This window comes from Callithrix jacchus, chromosome 12 (assembly GCF_049354715.1).
Source record: "Callithrix jacchus isolate 240 chromosome 12, calJac240_pri, whole genome shotgun sequence".
Classification (NCBI taxonomy): Eukaryota; Metazoa; Chordata; class Mammalia; order Primates; family Cebidae; genus Callithrix; species Callithrix jacchus.
The window spans coordinates 125,294,449-125,300,448 of record NC_133513.1 but is presented as its reverse complement, the minus strand read 5'-3'; the positions used below and the strand labels follow the sequence as shown (position 1 = coordinate 125,300,448).

General features: G+C 45.6%; 1 long non-coding RNA gene across 1 annotated transcript; it reads right to left on the bottom strand.

Moving 5' to 3' along the window:
- Positions 1 to 1,659: 1,659 nt before the first annotated feature.
- On the bottom strand, positions 1,660 to 3,881 carry LOC144578787 (uncharacterized). The gene is made up of 2 exons (XR_013525221.1): positions 3,585 to 3,881; positions 1,660 to 2,260 (listed from the first exon to the last, which is right to left on the bottom strand). It is a non-coding gene; the product is annotated as an uncharacterized LOC144578787 (long non-coding RNA).
- Positions 3,882 to 6,000: the final 2,119 nt, after the last annotated feature.

Genomic DNA, 6,000 nt, shown 5'->3' with positions numbered 1-6,000 from the left:
AATGAAACGAGTCCAAACGTCTATATCTCCTCTCCTTCCACTCCCAGCAGTTTGTGTGCAGGCCCAGTGCCCAGCTGGGCTTGGCCGGTTAGGTGCCACACAAGGAAAGGGACACTCTAGGGAATGAGCAGTTGGAGCTGGACCAAGGCATAAGGATCAACAGGCAGCAAGGGGATGTGAAGGGTGAGCAGGCAGGACAGAGACCCCTGAGCCACCAGTTCCCAGCAGTGAGCACAGCTGGAGAGGAGGAAGGGCTTCACTGCTTTAGCATGACATCCTGGGACGGCTAAGGCTGAGCATCTTTTCAGTTCATTTGCCATTTCTCTGTTTTCATGAGATGCCAGTTATTTTTCCACTTTTCAGACTGTATTGTTTGGGCCAGCTGCAGTAGCCCACGCCTGTAATTCCAGCACTTGGGAGGTCGAGGCGGGTGGATCACTTGAGCTCAGGAGTTTGAGACCAGCCTGGGCAACATGGCGAGATCCCGTATATACAAAAAAAATTAGTTGGGGATGGTGGTGTGCACCTGTAGCTCCAATACTCAGGTAGCTGAGGTGGGAGGGCTGCTTGAGGCCCGAAGACCAAGGCTGCAGTGAGCTGAGATCATACCACTGCATTCCAGCCTGGGCAACAAAGTGAGACTCTGTCTCAAAAACGAACAAAAGAGATTGTGTTGTTTGTACCTTTACCATGATTTTAAGGTCCATTTGCATATTCCATCACTAATCTTTTGCCTATTGTGTGGGTGGCAGATATCTTCTTGATTGAGTCACGGAGTGAATGTATGGAAGTCCATTTTATTTCAATAAAATGAATATTCCACTCTGGAAAAAAAAAAAAAAACCAGTATAATTCCTGCCTGCATGAGTCCTGGACAGTGGTAAAGGGGTCGTTCAATGTCAAGTGCTCAGGACATTGTGGGGCCCAGGGGAGGCTATGGAGAAGATGGGCTATCCCTATGATCACTGTTATGATCAGTTTCATCCTTTAAGAACATGCTATGTCTTACAATTCTTAATAATATCCTCTTTCTTTTTTTTTTTTTCTTAAAAGAGGACATGGCTGGCTTGGGTCCTGTCCTGGGTAGGGCTTGGGGGCCATGAATAGTCTGTTATATCTTAACATAAAGTTTTATGATTTTCTTTGTATGTGTCTTGAGTCTTGAACATTTGTTTTTGAGACAGGTCTCTCTCTCTCTTACTCCGTTGCCCAGGCTGGAGTGCAGTGGTACGATCTTGGCTCACTGCAGCCTCGACCTCCCAGGCTCAGGTGATCCTCTGACCTCAGCCTCCAGGTAGCTGGGACCACAGGCACCTCCCTCCAGGTAGCTCGGACCACAGGCACCTCCCACCAGGTCCATCTAAGTTTTTGTATAGATGGGTTTTTGCCATGTTGCCTAGGCTGGTCTCAAACTCCTGGGCTCAAGGAATCTTCCCACATCAGCCTACCAAATCTTTTTTATAATTAAAAAAAAAAAACTGAGGTCTCTTTATGTTGTCCAGGCTGGTCTCAAACTCCTGGGCTTAAGAGCTCCTCCCTCTTCAGCCTCCTGAGTAACTGGATTCTGTTGCTGTTGCTCTTACAAATGAGGCGTTGTTCATCTCTAAACTGGTCATTGCCAGTATATAAGAAAGTCACGGATTTATATATGCTTACTTCTTAATATACACTTTACTGCATTTTTATTTGTTCAAATAGTTTTCCAGTTGATTTTTTTAGGCGAACAATTTTATTATTCTTTGTGAATTTATATTCAGCAAATGTTAACAGAATACTTACTATATACCAGGCATGGTTCTAGGTGCTGAATGTACATCAATAAACCTAAAAGATAAGGATCCGTACCCTCATGGAGCTTACATGGGGAGAGGACGATAGTGGGCAATAGAGACAGTGTGTGTTTTTGGTCTTTTTAAAACTCCATGTCTCCATCCTGTCTTAGGGCCTGGCCTAAGCCCCCCAGAACACAGCCGAGTTGCAGGCGGTGCAGATGACAGCACACCGGCTTGTTGCCCAGACACGGAAATGCCACTCATATTTCACAGCCAAACGTGGTGCTCACAGTGGGCTTCTGGCAAACACCCTCTATCAGGAAAGCTTCTGCGCTGCACGTAATAGAGACCAGCTCTGGCTGATTAAATTGGAAAAGACCTTTGCCGACAGTGTTGGAGGGCTCACAGGTGGCTGGGAGGGTCCAGACTTGAGAACTGGGCAGGAGCAAAGAGCAACCACATGGCCAGGACAGCAGAATCAGCCAGTCCTGCGGGTAACCACGGACATCGAGTTGGAGCATGAAGCACAAACACTGCCTCTGCCATGCTGGTGCCAGGTGTGGCTCACGCCTGTAGTCCCAAAACTTTGGGAGGCCCAGATCGGCAGATCATTTGTGCCCAGGAGTGCAAGACTAGTCTAGGCAACATGGGGAAATCCCATCTCTATAAAAAATACAAAATTTAGCTGGGTGGGGTGACACGCACTTGTATTCCCAGCTACTTGGGAGGCTGAGGTGGGAGGATTGCCTGAGCCTGGGAGATCGAGGCTACAGTGAGCCAGCTGTGATTGCACCACGGTGCTCCAGACTGGGTGACAGAGCAAAGCCCTGTCTCAAAAACATTTTCCCTGGAGCCTCTGGAGGAAGCGTAGCGCTGTGGGCACCTTTTCTGCCCAGTGAAACTGACGTTGAAATTTGGGTCTCAAGAACTGAGAGAGAATAAATTTGTTGTTTTAAGCCACCAAGTCTGTGGTAAAATGTTACAGCAGGTACAGAAAACAAATACACTAGGACACAAGAAGCATGAACTATTTTTTTTTTTGAGGCGGAGTCTTGCTCTGTCTCCTAGGCTAGAGTGAGTGGCACAATCTCAGCTCACTGCAACCTCTGCCTCCCTAGTTCAAGCAATTCTCCTGTCAGCCTCCTGAGTAGCTGGGATTATAGGTGCCCACACCATACTCTGCTAATTTTTGTATTTTTAGTAGAGAAGGGGTTTCACCACGTTGGCCAGGCTGGTCTTGAACTCCTGATCTTGTGATCCACCTGCTTTGGCCTTCCAAAGTGCTGGGACCACAGGAGTGAGCCACTGCGCCTGGTCAGCATGAACTATTAACACAATCAACAAATTGGACTTTGTAAAAATAGAAAACTATGATCTTCCAAAGACATCGTTATGAAAAGGCAAACCATAGACTGGGAGTGAATATTTGCAAACAAATTTCTGACAAAATGACTTGTATCCAGAATAAACAAAGAACTCGGAACTAAATAAGAACCCTGTTAAGAACTAGGGATAAGCTTTGAGCTGGTACTTCACTAAGGAAGACATACAAATGGCAAGCAGGGTTTGTGGGTTTGTGAAAAGATGTCCTAATAAGGAAATGCAAGTTAAAATCACGAGACGGTAGCACACACCCATTAGAATGGCTAAAATTAAAAAGCCCGGCCAAATCACAGTTGGAGTGGGTGTGCAAGCACTGGCACTTTCCTGCTGGTGGAAATGTAGCACGTGTGGGCACTCTGGAGAACACGATGGCAGTTCCTTAAAAAGCTAAGCCCATATGACCCAGCCACTACACCCCATGGTATTTACCTAAAAGAAATGAAAAACATGGAGATGCAAACTCTGGTACATGAATGTGAATGTTCACGGCAGCCCGATTTGCCAGCAGCAAGAACTGAAAACATCCCAAATGTCCAACAGGTGAACCACAAACAAACTGTGGTACATCCATACAGTGGATGCTGCTGAGCCATAGAGAGGAACCAGCTGCTGATCCATGCATCATCGAAGAATCCCAAAGGAATTACACAGGGTGAAAGCAGCCAGATGAGGACCCTTTTGGAGATAATGGGCATGTTCATCATCCTGATGGTCTTGTGGTGTCTACAAATGCAAATCTCATCAAATTATTACTTTAAATATGTGCAGATTTTATACATTAATTACATCTCAATAAAGCTGTTTTAAAAATTGCATAATTTTAGGTCTTACAAAGCCTGAATCTGCTTCTGCTTTTGGACATTCTAGATTGTTTCTCTCTCTCTGCGTGTGTGTGTGTGAGACAGGTCTCACTCTGTTGCCTAGGCTGGAGTGCAGTGACAGGATCACAGTTGACTGCAGCCTCGAACTCTTGGTCTTAGGCGATCTGCCTGCCTCGGCCTCCCAAAGTGTTAGGATTACAGATGTGAGTCACCGCGCCCAGCCTTCTTGTGCTCTTTTTTATCGTCAGTGTTCCCAGCACTTCGTCTTCCAGATGCTACTAACGCTGGTCCACTGAGAACCTGCTAGTTCTCCTCTCCGTGGTGGGTTTAGTCTCTTGCCTATTTCTTTACTATTATTTCAGTGAGGTCTTGAGAGGAAGGCCAGGCTAAAAAATGTGTTCAGGATGCCATCATTCTCACTTAGGTTGTAATACATATTGACTTTGTGATCTTTTTTAATTATTGTGAAAAATATCCAACATATACAATAGTAGATAGAATAACATGGACCCATATGTACCTAAGACCAGTTCCAGCAACTGTCAAGTCACAGCAAATCCTGCTTCATCCACACCCTCGGCCATGGCCCCTTCCTGTGCTATGTTGAAGCAGATCCAAGACATCATTTCATTTTATCCATAAATATTTTAGCAAACATATAGATGACACACTAAAAGATAAAAATGCCAAAGAAAGATTACAATACTATTATCATATGTAAAAGTAATAATCCAAAATCTTCAAATGTCCACGTGTTCAAATTTCCAATTCTTTTTCTTTTTTCAGTTTAAATTGGGAACAAATCCATCTCCTATTTTTCCTCTTGCAATGTATGTATGTATGTATGTATTTATTTTTTGAGACGGAGTCTTGCTCTGTTGCCCAGGCTGGAGTACAATGGCATGCTCTCGGCTCACCACAACCTCCGCCTGCCAGGTTCAAGCAATTCTCCTGCCTCAGCCTCCCAAGTAGCTGGGATTACAGGTGCGCACCACCACATCCAGCTAATTTTTGTATTTTTAAGTAGAGACGGGGTTTCACCATGTTGGTCAAGCTGGTCTTGAACCTCTGACCTCATGATCCTCCCGCTTCAGCCTCCCAAAGTGCTGAGATTACAAGCGTGAGCCACCACACCCAATGCAATGTATTTACTGAAAAACTCATTTATCATACTATACTTTCCCACTTTCTGTATTTTGCTGATTCCAATTCCAGAGTATTATTTATCTATTTTATTTTTTATAGAGATGGGGGTCTTGCTATGTTGGCCAGGCTGATTTCAAACTCCTGGCCTCAAGCAATCCTACCACCGTGGCCTCTCAAGGTACTAGGATTACAGACCTGAGCCAACCCACCTGGCCCACAGTGTCACTTTTTTTTTTTTTGGAAATGGAGTTTCGCTCTTGTGACCCAGGCTGGAGTGCAATGGCGCGATCTCAGCTCACCGCAACCTCCGCCCCCTGGGTTCAGGCAATTCTCCTGCCTCAGCCTCCTGAGTAGCTGGGATTACAGGCACGCGCCACTATGCCCAGCTAATTTTTTCTATTTTCAGTAGAGACGGGGTTTCACCATGTTGACCAGGATCATCTCGTTCTTTTGACCTCGTGATCCACCCGCCTCGGCCTCCCAAAGTGCTGGGATTACAGGCTTGAGCCACCACGCCCAGCCCACGGTATCACTTACTGTGTTCCTCTGTTCTGAATTTGTTAGGCAGTTCTAAGGCCTGGGCCAGGCTCAGGTTCTATTTTCCTGGGAGGGTGCAGAAAAAGGACAAAACTATTTCATAGGCTGTGTTAGGCTCTTCCATCAGGAGGCACATAATTTCTGTCTGTGTCTCTTTTTGCAGTACTGGCAGCTGTGATTAGTAATGAGATTCATCAGTTCATTAGGAGTTATAACATGTGATTTCTGTTTTTGAGACAAGGTCTTGCTTTGTCACCCAAGCTAGAGTGTAGCGGTGTAATCATGGCTTACTACAGCCTCAACCTCCTGGGCTTAAGCGATCCTCCTACAATGGCCTTTCG